The 13,133-nt window shown below is 35.5% G+C and overlaps 1 protein-coding gene across 2 annotated transcripts in view; it reads left to right on the plus strand.

The window, feature by feature from the left end:
- Nucleotides 1-376: 376 nt before the first annotated feature.
- Nucleotides 377-13,133, plus strand: part of Eip93F (Ecdysone-induced protein 93F) — a 154,323-nt gene continuing 141,566 nt past the window's right edge. For both annotated transcript variants that reach the window (XM_053763914.1, XM_053763916.1), the window contains exon 1: nucleotides 377-1,317. The gene's annotated coding sequence lies outside the window, so the exon portion shown is untranslated. The remainder of the gene's footprint in view (nucleotides 1,318-13,133) is intronic.

Raw genomic sequence — 13,133 nt, forward strand, 5'->3', positions numbered from 1 at the left:
ATTATTGAGTCGAGAGCGAAGTTGAATCATTTCTGTTACTGTAAGTTACGGAATCTACTTGTCAGCAATAAATTAGTAACAGAAATCTAGTTTACTGATCTAAATAATATATTAAAAGTTTATTCATGCATTTTTATTACAATAAGCAACACGTTCATTTTTAACATTTTGATAAAACCTATGAATCATTATTATTTACCGCCAAAATGTTTTCGAATGCGTAATTCCATTGTTTACGAAATTAATTCAATTTTGTCTCCAGCCAGTAGTAAAGCAACTGATATGAAATGACATCGTACACGTTACCGGCCAGTTTATTGACGCCGCATCCGTCTGAACTTGAGTTTAAGCCTCTGTGAATGTCATCTAGCTTCAGTGCAATTGCAGTTCCGTGCTCGCATGCACGATCTATGCACCGCGCGCCAAAACTAACCTAAAAACCACAGACAACGGCCCAAATTAAAACCTGAAAAACATGACAGTTCAAATTCGAATTCCGAATGTTCTAATTTCGATGTGAAAACTTCTACGTGAGGACTGCAAGTGGGAAAGAGATGACTATGCCTCCCCGCGTCCGCTATTTCTGTGACGTCGACCGGTGCATAGCGAAATAATATAATGAAAAGTGGCATTCAGTAAATTCGTTGTGTTTACGCGCGTTGCAAGTTTATTTGGTTAACGGTGTTATTTTTTTCGTACAAGCTCCTGCTATCACGTTTTCTAGTGAAGTGGCGCCACCTACTGTGTCCTATATTCCCGCTCCCACAGTTGGCTGTGATCACGGTGCTGTCAAAACAATAGCGGGATTTTTGGAAAAAACTCAGTGACGATGGGCGAAGTTGTGGCGCATTTTGGAGTGGTGAAACAGTGGCGGGATCACATCGCGGAAAATTGAGCTAGCGGTGTTTTTTCCAAACTTAACCTACGACAATTCTCAGTTGCGCGCGAGCGGCGTCCGCACGCGCCTCGCGTACTATTCGCAACTCTTTCGCACTCGAAATTTGCCGAATGGAAACCGAAAACGAGACAAAACCCGCCGAATTCGTATTCCGAAGTTCGCGTGGACATTCGAAACGTTCCATTTTCGAACGCGACCGAAGTCGGCCGTTCGATGACCTTATAAAGTGAAACAATTTTTATCTTTCACTTTGCTCAATTTTGTGATTTAGACATAGTGCCTTTCGCGTACAAACTAATGGAATTTTGTGATGATATAGTGCAAAGTTATATAGACTAAGTTATTATAAAGACAGAGTTAGATACGTGTATACAGACGTTTTATAAAGTGCTTATGGACAAATACTGCGAATACTTTAGGTAAGTTGTTCTTGAATTTGCTTGTCTCATAATGATAGTCAGTCTGCAGCACGCCAATCATAATCTATGAACTTGATTGAGTCGAGTGACGTTGCCGCGAGTCGGTGCATTGTGGAGTGCGATTGCAAATTCGCTTATGTGAAGCGCTAACGTCGCTTCGTAGACGCGTATGCGCGGGAAAACCACCCTTATTGGCGGTTAAACTTGTTTGTTTTGAGTCTATTTTCGTGTGTTTAACAAGTTTTTTGGGTTGACGAACTTAGCGAGATATTTTTGTACTTTAAAAGTAACATGAGTGGTTTTGCGTTGTGCGCGCTCGTTGGCAAGACCAATGGCCTTCGGGCTGTCAATAGGCAGATGTATAGACACTAACTAGGTTCACCTAACCTGCCGCGATAGTGCAGATTGATTCACATTACTATTTCATCGATTAAAAGTTGCGTTATAATTTTCTTAGCTACTCCTTGAAACTTTAAATTGTACCTAATACCAAAAACTTAATGCTTGATATTTTTTGATAGATGTTTGAGGGAAGTAACTAGTACCGGTATACTACTATCAATTTGTAGAACTTAAAAATGGTATGGTAATATTATTAACCTTAATTATGCGGAAAATAAAATGTGTTATTTTAGATGAGTGGGTACTTCCCCAGGGTTCGGATGACATATAAAAACAACATTAGAAGGTTAGGTAAATAAGTACGAGTACAAAGTATATATATATATATTAGTTCACATGGTAACAATTTTAAATAAATAAAAATTAAATTAAAATAACCTTACAAATTAAAAATATCTAAGGCCCGTTATCTAAGGCGACGTTAGTAGCATTCTCACGCTGAATTGCAATGGAAATTCGCTGTGTATTCTATTCTTACATACTAACAGTTTGTCCATAAAGTGATGAAAATAACTTCATTTTTTTGCCATTGCAACCCCAAATGGTCAAGATTGGTTGATAAACACTCAAGTGTTGCCAACAGGAGACGCAGTCTCATTTATTTCCTTAATTTGATTGACAGACTGTACCAAATACAATAGAAAAACACATATTTGACGTACCTACCTACATTTTTACCATTGTGGTCTTTGTGTATGAATTGTTGAATAATTAAATTAACTATGACAATTATTTCGGCTGCTTAGTCATCACTTTGAGGAAAACAAACACGAATTTACCAAAAAGTGTCGAAATTGCCAGTTGACTAATGAGGTAAACGCGGCAAAACGCGGTTGTGTACATCATCTACGCGAAGATATTGTAAATTAGCCGCTATTACTGGCGTTTAGTGACCATGTAAAGGGTCGTGACGTGTGATAGACTGTACACAAATGTTGTTAATGTTTTACTGCGTTTTTCACCAGAGCTGACCACGTGTAAGAAAATATTTTTGCACGCGATTATTTATTTGTAAGACACATATGAATACCATTACAAAAAAAAAGTATATTAAAACATGAACAAGGATTCAAAATATTATTCTAATTTGACTTAATTATATTTGACAAGATTTGAGACGCGAAAATATGTTCTTTCTAAAATTATTTCATTACGTAATCTGTCAGTTCTAGCACAATAATTTTGTAAAATTTTAACTTTAAATTGCTACACCCTCACTGGGTACATGTTTAACTGCACAATATTTTGTAATGCTTATACTGTGCATGTTTGCAAATAAATGAATTATTATTTCAAAAGTACGTGATATAGGTACCTGCTCAAAAATTACCCCCACGGATTTTTATACGGTTTTCACCAATAGGCAGTGTGATTGCTAAGTTTTAGGTTTTTAATTTATTATGGTTTTTATACGAGTGAAGTGGGACGTATGAACGGGTACGGTATGTATATTTTCTTGCATATTTCGTCCTTCACTGAAGATAATATGTTCAGGACCTCAATAACTAGAGTTCGTATCTTAGCCGTTTTCCACATGGCCGTAGTCACTCAATGTCTTCATGGGACAATATTAATGGAGTGGTTTGCCATTGCCTGTGGAGAAGGAAGTGATACGCAATGCACTTATCAGCTAGTTAATCATAAACCAGTATGCAGGTTTCCTCGCGATGTTTTCCTTCACCGGAAGCAAGTGGTGGTCGATGAAAACTACTACCTACCTATATGAGTCAGATTGGTGTACAACCTGTTCATGTGGCGCGAATAGGATTCGAAAATGAGACCTTTCGGTTCACTGTCGAGCGATTTCATCATAAGCCACCATATGTGTTTCTATCTAGCGGGGAAATCGAAAAAACTGAAAAAACTAGGATTGTTCCTAGTTTTTTCAGTTTTTGGTTGGTTGGTTTGGTTGTTTGTTTAATTTACAAATTTAATAATAGGATTGTAAAATATGTACCTCAACCATTTTGACAAATCCCCGGATTTAATTTTCCCATACATATAGCGGGGTCGTCGACTATAATGATAGTGATTGATTTGTTTGAGGTTATAGTTTTGTTTATTGCAATTCTTCAATGTTGGTAGCACATCGCAAGTTGCATGTGCCACCAACATTGATTAAAACCCTAGTCGAATTTTTAAAAGCGCACCCGAAATGCAGTGGCCGCGGTATGCATTCGCCATTCGTGACAAAGTTCAATATCGTGTCCCGCTGTAATGTCCGAAACTCTGCGATAATGCCCACGCCGCCATTAGTACTACGACATGAAGTTTTTCTTTTTTTTTTTTTGCGACGTTCCATTTTTCGTGGTTTCGTATCAGAAACGGTTCGCGATGTCGCGGAAAATTAAGTATTTTTAGGGCTTTGTAATTAAAGGACTCTGAGTAAATAACTCGTTCTTAAACTTATTAATGACTAGCTTTTGCTCGCGGCTTCGCCCGCGCTAATTTCCCGCGGGAACAGTTATTTTTCCGGGATGAAAGGTACCCTTTTTTAACTAATTAATTATCTCAAAGTTTCCTACGTTGGACATCGGAACTAGAATTTCTAGCAAGTCCTCAGACTTCCAGCACAGTTCGGACATGTTGGTTTTTGGTTTGGGTTGTGTAAACAATAAAAAATACCTAAGTATTTTTAATTGAGTTGTTATATTATTAGAAATATTTATTGTATTTTCATTATTTGCAGTTTTCCTTACTAAAATTAGCTCGGAATTGATAATAACATTTTATTATTTTGGTAAATTGCAATTTTATCGCTATTTTTGATACAAAAACAAATATAATAAAATCGTAACATTTTTATTAACTGTTGATATAAAGTAGATTAGATACATGTTGCTCGCGGCTTCGCTCGCATAATTTTTCCACGACAACAGTTATTTTCCAGGATGAAAGGTACTCTTGGTAAAGGTGGCCTTCTCCATACTTCAAACTACATGTATGCAAAATTTCAAGAAGATTGGTTGAGTATATAGAGCGTAAAAAGGTAACAAACAAAGAAACAAACTAACTTTCGCATTTTTAATCGGGTCGGTGACCACTTACCATCAGGTGGCATATCTGTTTGCTAAATCAGTAACTAAATCAGGAATTGTAACGAATTTGCGTTGACTAATGTGATGTTGATACCTAATGATAATAAATATAAGAGTAAGAGAAGTGAGAATAGACGGAAATACTCTTTCTCATCTCCGCAAGCATGTTCCCGGTTAATTTCGGGGCTGTGACGCCGGGAAGCCCGGGGTCAGCGTAAAAATCGAACAATCTTAAAATTTTGAAGATTCAGCTGCGATTTTACGAGCGGCCACTACGAATGCTTTTGTTGCCTATCAGCTGCCCAGGTTATGGTATCACTTCATCTACGGGAGGATGTTGAGTGATCCTATTTTAGGGCGGAAGCACACGTCCAAGAATAGGGATAGAAAATACTGTAACACGATTTAAGAACGTCCTTTTCAATTTTTCCACGTCAAATTTCCCTATAGTTAAAAAGTTAAAGTTATCTATTATCTTTCCGCGAAACACGGTAACTGACCGGCTAACCCTCATCGATCGGTCAAAACTGTCCAAACGGGTTTTTAATATTTTAACCCTCAGTTTGGTAGAATCGATACCAAGGTTGGATTTAGAGGTCTGAGGGCCCCGGGGCGATGAAAGAGCGGGGCTCCTAGAAAGTAATGAATTTGCGCCCAGTATTTTCCGAAATAATGTCGGACGAACTTTTTTGAGAATAATTTGGGAAAATATTGGCCCTCAATTCATCTTTTTATTACATTACATTACACAATTTTTTTTCGACAAGTCTTTCAAAAATATATTTTAATTTTTTGACATATTCAAGTACAATACAATATTAAAATGTTTGTACAAGTGTTGTTGGTAAAAAATGAAAAGAAAAATCGTTAAAATTGAATTCTTTAATCCAACAAAATCATGTTCATCACATAAAACATCCATCGATTTTTCAAATGATTGGATTTATCAAAATAAAATAAAAATTACATATTAACTTATGCAAATATTATCTACTTTTATAAAGCAAATAAATGAATTTGATTAAAATGGTGGGGGCCTTTCCTGTAGTGACCCTAGGGCAGAATCCCCAATTGGCCTCTTCAAATACTGCCCTGATCGATACTGACCACGCCATCGTATGCTAAATTGGTCAGTAAAAAGAGATTGTTAGTTTTTTACAACGTTCGTATCGACTCGTCAAAATTTATAGTTATTTATGAATTGGAAGATTTACAAGTAGTTCCTTTTAATACGTAGTTCTTTTGGCACACGATAGAGGCGCTGTTCATTTTCTATGTAAATTTCATCGATGGCATTTATTTATTTAAATAAATAAATAAATTAATTCATAAAAATATTTATTATAAATAAATAAAAAAAAAAATTATTTAAATTATTAAATAAATAAAAATATTTATCTAAATAAATAAATAAATTCGATTGTATATTCGCAAAAACTTGTGCTAGCGCTACTTTCAAAAGTTGATTCACAGGATAAAACATTCTACCTATCTCAACTGTGATCAACATTAAAATCATAACTAAAATATTTAGAACATAAAACCAGCTCAAACTCTCAGAACGCAATTCAACCTACAACGTAAGAAAAGTCATCATCTATTCAAGATGGCCGACGCATTTTTTGTCTATCCGCTAACGGCCAGTGTTTAGAACCAGTTCTTGTCATACATAACCTTGTCATTAGGCTCGCCATGTTGTTTTTAAATTGCATTACTGGCATGTTAGATTAAATCTTAAAACGTTTAAAAATAAGAATAATTTTTGCTAATTTTGTCTATTTTTTTCCTCTGAGATTTTGTAAATAGAATTTTTGTTGACAGAAATTTATTATTTTTTTTGTATAATTGAAATAATAGTTTACCTGTAAAGCAAAAATGTGTGAGCATGTTCGATAAATATACTTTTTTTTTAAATTTGGAACTAGTTTAGACGATCTACTTAATTTAATAACGAGATAAGAACTACTAAACTTTTCTACATAATAAGTAGTAGTTTTGTATACTTATTGTTTACAGCTTCCTCGTTACGTAATGAGTAGGTAACATAGCGTGGGAAATAATAAGCATTTACTTCGGGTCTAGTTAGATCTGGAAATTATTTATTTAACTAAATCCTGCAATCTTCATTCATTCGACCAGAGGTAGTACCAAGGTTTGCATGACTCTCATCTATTACAGCCGCCAAACAGCAGTGCTTGCATTGTTGTGTTCATGTTTGAAGGGTGAGAGAGCCAGTGTGATTACAGGGTGCTGTGGCAAAAGATCCTAAGTATAATAAATATAAGATACGTTGATAGGCTGTGGTGACCACTTACCAACAGGTGGGCTGCATGCTTGTTTACCTGCTTAGTGTTTTTTTTAAAATATACATATGTATAAGACCTACATTTCTAATTGAATTCCTTAGAGGCGGTAAAGTTTGTTGCGCCGCTTCTTCTTCATCTGCGCTTTGGAAGTCGGCAGTAGAATTAGTTTTTAACTGACTAAATTGATTAAAAATTTTTGATTTTTTTTGAGAATGCCGGGGTTAGCGTAACAAAAACCTTAAAATTCAAAAGATTCCGTTGTGTTTACAACCGGCCGCCTGTCTGATGTCACCTTGGGAATGTTATTGTAGCCTATATGTTGCCTGGGCTGTGTGTCCCTTTGTCGCCTCGTACGACATCCACGGGATGATATGGAGTGGTCCTATTCTATGGCGGAACCATTCGCCACCTGCTTACGTGTAGTTAAGCCCTAGGTAAATTAGGCAAAGACTTGACGGAATTAGGATATAGGTATCGGTTACCTTGGATGCGTGAGATGCAGGGGTTATTAAACTTTTATAAAATATCATAAACATCTTTACGAAGAAGTTAAAAAGATATATCCGCTGAAATAATAATGAACTGCAAAATAACCTCAGCACATCTTGAACAGTCACTTTTTGCGATAAACCTGTTATCATTTCAATGAGTTTCAATGCCGCCCTTCTAGCCTAGTAATCTAGACCCCTGCAATATCCTAATCACATCACTATTAAAGCCAAATAAAGCAGAGATAGATTTAGAACACAGCATTTGATAGATCAACTTAAATTAGTCGCTTGAAACGCACCCGAGTTTCAACGAGCACAACCGAACGCAGCCAATATGGCGGCGTCACGGTTTTGAGGTTAAGGTTTGACATTTCAAATCGTTCTAAAATAAAACGACCCGTCTTAATATTTGATTGGACTCTGTTACATTGATAATTGAGTTTGTTTTCGTTTGACTCGCGTGTCACAGATAATTGGTTCGGCTGCAAATGGCGCGGTGTCTTGTCATTTTCCTAGGTTATAATAGAGGGTCTTGATCTTCGCAATGAATTTGCTGCTGTTGGTATTATTTAACTATGAGTTTCGCGTACGTTTCCCACGTTTGCTATTATTGCTTTTTAATAAGGGGCTAGTGATGAGCGGGAATTAAATGTCTTTTTCCATCGAAAGGTGGATGCACTTTATCGTCAGAGTTTGATGCACCTTTTGTGCTTTGTTTGTCGTCGAGACGGTATCGGTGCTAGTCAAATTTTGTTATTACGATGCAGTTGGGAATATTTTTTTCCAAGGGTAGGTTAGTACCTACCCTTGGAAAAAAATATTCCCAACTGACAACTGACTAATAACAAGAATTACCTAACAATTAAAAGGCAATGTTGTCTTTTGACTAATATTTAACTGATTCTTAAGGAAATATATCACCTACCATTAAACATTTTCATTTTAACAAAATAAATTATTCGAACGCGACTTAGCAAAACTGCAGCGAAATGAAATATGAAAAAAATATTTCATGTTCAACGACAAGAACTATAAATTCATTCAACATTCAATCTGTAATTTCAATTTCTTGTAATCTTAAGTCCAGCTAAAACATTCTAATTTCAACTTCGAAATCAATAATTCGAAATTCGATTAGTCGAAAATCGAGAGCGTAAATCGAGAAATACAAAACAATGCACTCTTATCATTCGATTACGAGGTAATACGAGGAGGGGCGGTAAAATCCCGCTTTTTGCGTCAGTGTCGTGATTTAAATTCAGAATTCTGTGGAATATGATTCGTAGCGTGCTTTGCAAATTTGAAGGTTATGTCACCGTTTAAACACCTGCATTTACTGAGTTGCAAGATAATTGCTGATTAAATTAGAAAAAATATTTTTTTCCCTAGATGTCAAAAATATTTGTTTGCTTAAAGAAACGGTAGATTGAAGATAATGAAGATGTGAAGTTGTGTCCACATGTGAACAAAAACTTTAAAAACGCGTTCGGATTTTTCTAGACAAATGAAGAAATTGGAAATGAATGGAGAACTCTAGTACCTATCTGACGACCTGACCTATTTCGTTTTAAGTCTACATATACTGTGCAGTAACTAAAAAAACATAAATGAGATTAGGCAGAAAGGGCTTATTAAGAAAGTCAACCAAAATTTTGGAAAATATACACATAGGTACCTAAATTTTGTAGATAACATGGATCAAGTTACATCTCATCTAAGCGTTTTCCTGGGTTCTTCCTCAGCCATAGAGCGTTAGAGCCCAAAGTTTGCTTTCCTACTTTTTCTTATCTAGTTCTCATGATCTTCAAACTCAATAATCAATCATCGGCACGCACGTCATCCTTGACGATATGAAGCCAGCAATTCTTGGACGTGCTTCTTCTGCCACGGTCAAGGTCTTAGATCGAAGTAAGTAATTAATATTCTAGGCGTGATTTAGACAAGGACCTCCCAAATCGTAAAAAGTGAAATTAATTTTTTAATTGTAGATTACATTGACGTCATCACCTCGAATAAAATCTTGGCCATGTCCTTATTATTGGTGTTTGTCACTGGACATAAAAATCTTATTACTTCAAAAGAAACAGTTTTTTCCAATCAGAAATAAATATATTTTTTATTGATTATCGAATCGTCGTAATTCATTGGATAATTATATTGAATTCAGCATCGCATAATCAACAGAATATGACGATAGTAAGATACATACAACTCATTTGATATTTTATTTAACATTATTTTTAACATATAGTAAACTAAATGTCTACAATGTGGACAATCTTCATTCCAGAAGTAAAAAATTGCCAGCGTCATTTTACCGCTCTAACATTGGCGTTCTCAATTTAAAATTCGTTCGGAGAAGACGAAAATGATAACAAAAATTTCCGTGGCGATTCCGGGGAAGGACACATGAGCTAGTTATTGTTTGAATTCAGAACGGTTTCGTCGAATCAGTGCCAACTTTGGTGCATTTAACACGGCGACAGTTGCCCCAAAAAAACTTACCTAGTGTATGTAAAATTTTCGGAATTTATTCAATCTGAGCGTATTCCCGCTTATTCTTGCCCTTGAAGACAATTAAAAATATATAAATCTTTTATTAAATTAAGATGTGGATGATTATGCGTGTCAATGATCTGACAACTAGGGATGCTAATAGCCGCGTGAAGTGCAGAAGGAAAAGTTGTCAAGAGGACCCTGGCTCCAGCCGAGGTACAGAACGCTCAGATGAGAGAGAGAGAGAGTGGTTTTACGACCGGCCGCATGCCTGATGTCAAACTTCATGGGAATGGCTGTTGTTGAATTTAGTTTCTAAACAATTATATCTCTTCTACTAATTATAAGTCTACTTGGTGGTTTTAAGCAGATGCACTTTATGACATTATTGGTCTAATAGTTGACTGGAAGAGAATGTCAACAGCCATTTGTGTATAATTATTGTGATATTGTGTATTAAGGTTTTTAATTAAATGAAATATTTTTTACGCACTTTTTAACTTACGCAATAGAGCCACTCTAATACAATCGATGAAAGCTCGCGCGAAACGGAACTTTCATTTCCTACTGTCCATCTGAGCTTATAAAAGCACAATTTTATGACAATAGTTTTATTCCAAACGATATTAAGTGTAATAGGTTTTTATACTTTCAGAAGAAATAAAATAAAATGAAATACTAACTACTATAATTTGTGTCTGTCTCTGTGTTTATTTTTCATCAGCACTCGATCACAATCATAATATAAATAAATAAATATATTAGGACGAATCACACAGATTGAGCTGGCCCCAAAGTAAGTTCGAGACTTGTCTTATGGGATACTAACCCAACGATACTATATTTTGTAACAAATACATATATAGATAAACATCCAAGACCCGGGCCAATCAGAAAAAGATCATTTTCCATCATGGCCCGACCGGGATCGAACCCGGGACCTCTCGGTTCAGTGGCAAGCACTTTACCACTGCGCCACCGAGGTCGTCATATAATATGTTTCAGTATACCCTTTGACCATGAACTTTATTGTGTACTTACATTGTTATATTACTGAGAAAAATATATATACACATTTATTATATATATTATATATCTTGGATGTTCATCTATATATGTATTTATTATAAAATAGAGTACCGTTGAGTTAGTATCCCATAACACAGGTCTCGAACTTACTTTGGGGCTAGCTCAATTTGTGTAATTTGTCCTAGTATATTTATTTATTTATTTATTTATTAATATATATATATACAATCAACTACGAAGCATGTTACTAACGTCCAAATGCTGCCTCTTTTTCCCATATCGTGTAAAAAAACAGTGAAGTGCTTAATGTTTTGTGATAGCCCTTGGTCTCGATGGCTCAGTGGTTAACTGGAGCACTGCACTGTCCCGTTTAGTCAGGGGCGTGAATTCGATTCCAGTTCGACGCCAGAATATTTTCATCTCATTATTATATTCAGCAAATCATATATTAGAACAGTTACGTTCTGACGGTCATAAGAATTTGAAAGTGACTAGTGGTGTACACTTACCGGTACGGTGCTTTCGCCTGGAAGTGGCAAATTAGAGGTAACGACGCACAGACAGACTTATTACGGTGAAAATACGGCAAAAACCAGCATTCGAAAAGATTACATACGTTTTTGGGCTAATTTGCTAGCAATTGTAAATTATATACACACATAAATCTAAACACGGCTGTCATTCGTAACAAACAATTGACATATTTCGACATTTATTGACTTTGACATTTCCCTACTTCATTAGTTTAAGTTAAAGTTAAAATGATGACACAATTTTTTCAAAACAAATTAACTCCTTTATCGATTGTGTTATTGACATGGAATTAGTGTTAATCCACTAATCCCATGGTTATTGCTAACACTGGTGACAGATTTTATCGCCTAAAGGCGTCTGACATGACTTTTACAACTATTACCATCATCTAGAGGCTACTAAATAGTCAATTAGGTGCAGGTTTCAAGACAAAGGAACTGACAATACATGACGAATATGACAAAATATAAAAAAAACCGGAGTGATGATGGTCGAGCGGTAACGGTTTTTACCCTCACGTCCATGCAACATGAGTACAAAAATATGACTATTTTAATTATTATACTAACATTACTATTCTAATAATTTGATATGACTATTTAAAATATTACTAAGTATATTGGTATTATCATAGACCACCAATTATTTTCTACGATTCCAAAATGTTTACTAAAATATCTCTTTAAACCAAAGTACTTTCAACAATTGCCTCAAAACTCGTAAGCAAACCTAGCCACGTGCAAAAGCTAGTATGTAATAACAGTGAATTTAAGCCTACTATCAAAGGAGAGGAAGCCGCGTTGCTATTTAAAGTTTCGAGCGTCGAAATCCGAGCGGAGATGGGCGGCGGAAGTGGTACAGTCGGGAGGACAAGTGGAACTCATAATATTGTTTTTATTAAAATTTCATAAATTCATTAAATTTAGAAGAAAGCTTTATCCAACAGAAGGAAACATCACTGAAAGGTTAAAAAATGAAAACTTTGAAATAATAGGAAAAATATATCATATTTGTGCACACTGACACAAGTAGCCAGTAGTTTGTAGCTTGTGAGAAATAACTATTTAATATAAAAATTGACGTGAAAAAGTGCTTGTGAAGGTCTAATTTCTGAATAAATGATTTGAATTTGAATTTGACAAATATGATATCTTAATCCTAACTAATATTATAAAAGCGAAAGTAAGTTTGTTACCTCTTCCCGATATAAGTGATTTGAATTTGATACATTTTACCTCGGAATAACAAATGTTCCCTTGGGAAATTTCACGCGGGTGAAGCCGTGGGAAAAAGCTGTTTATAACATAAGAGTATAATACACTGATATATTTTTTATATAGCTATGAGTTATAGTGGGGTTGAGGCCGGGCCTTGTAAACCGCATGGCGTCGGAAAGATCAACCAGCAGGCCTACTATAAACTTTTACAGAACCATTCCAATGCAACTCAGTTCAATTTGGGCACCTAAAATGAATCGCATTCATACTAAAAATTAAGTCGATGGTACGAATTTGCGATGC

The sequence above is a fragment of the Plodia interpunctella genome, chromosome 24 (assembly GCF_027563975.2).
Source record: "Plodia interpunctella isolate USDA-ARS_2022_Savannah chromosome 24, ilPloInte3.2, whole genome shotgun sequence".
Taxonomy (NCBI): domain Eukaryota; kingdom Metazoa; phylum Arthropoda; class Insecta; order Lepidoptera; family Pyralidae; genus Plodia; species Plodia interpunctella.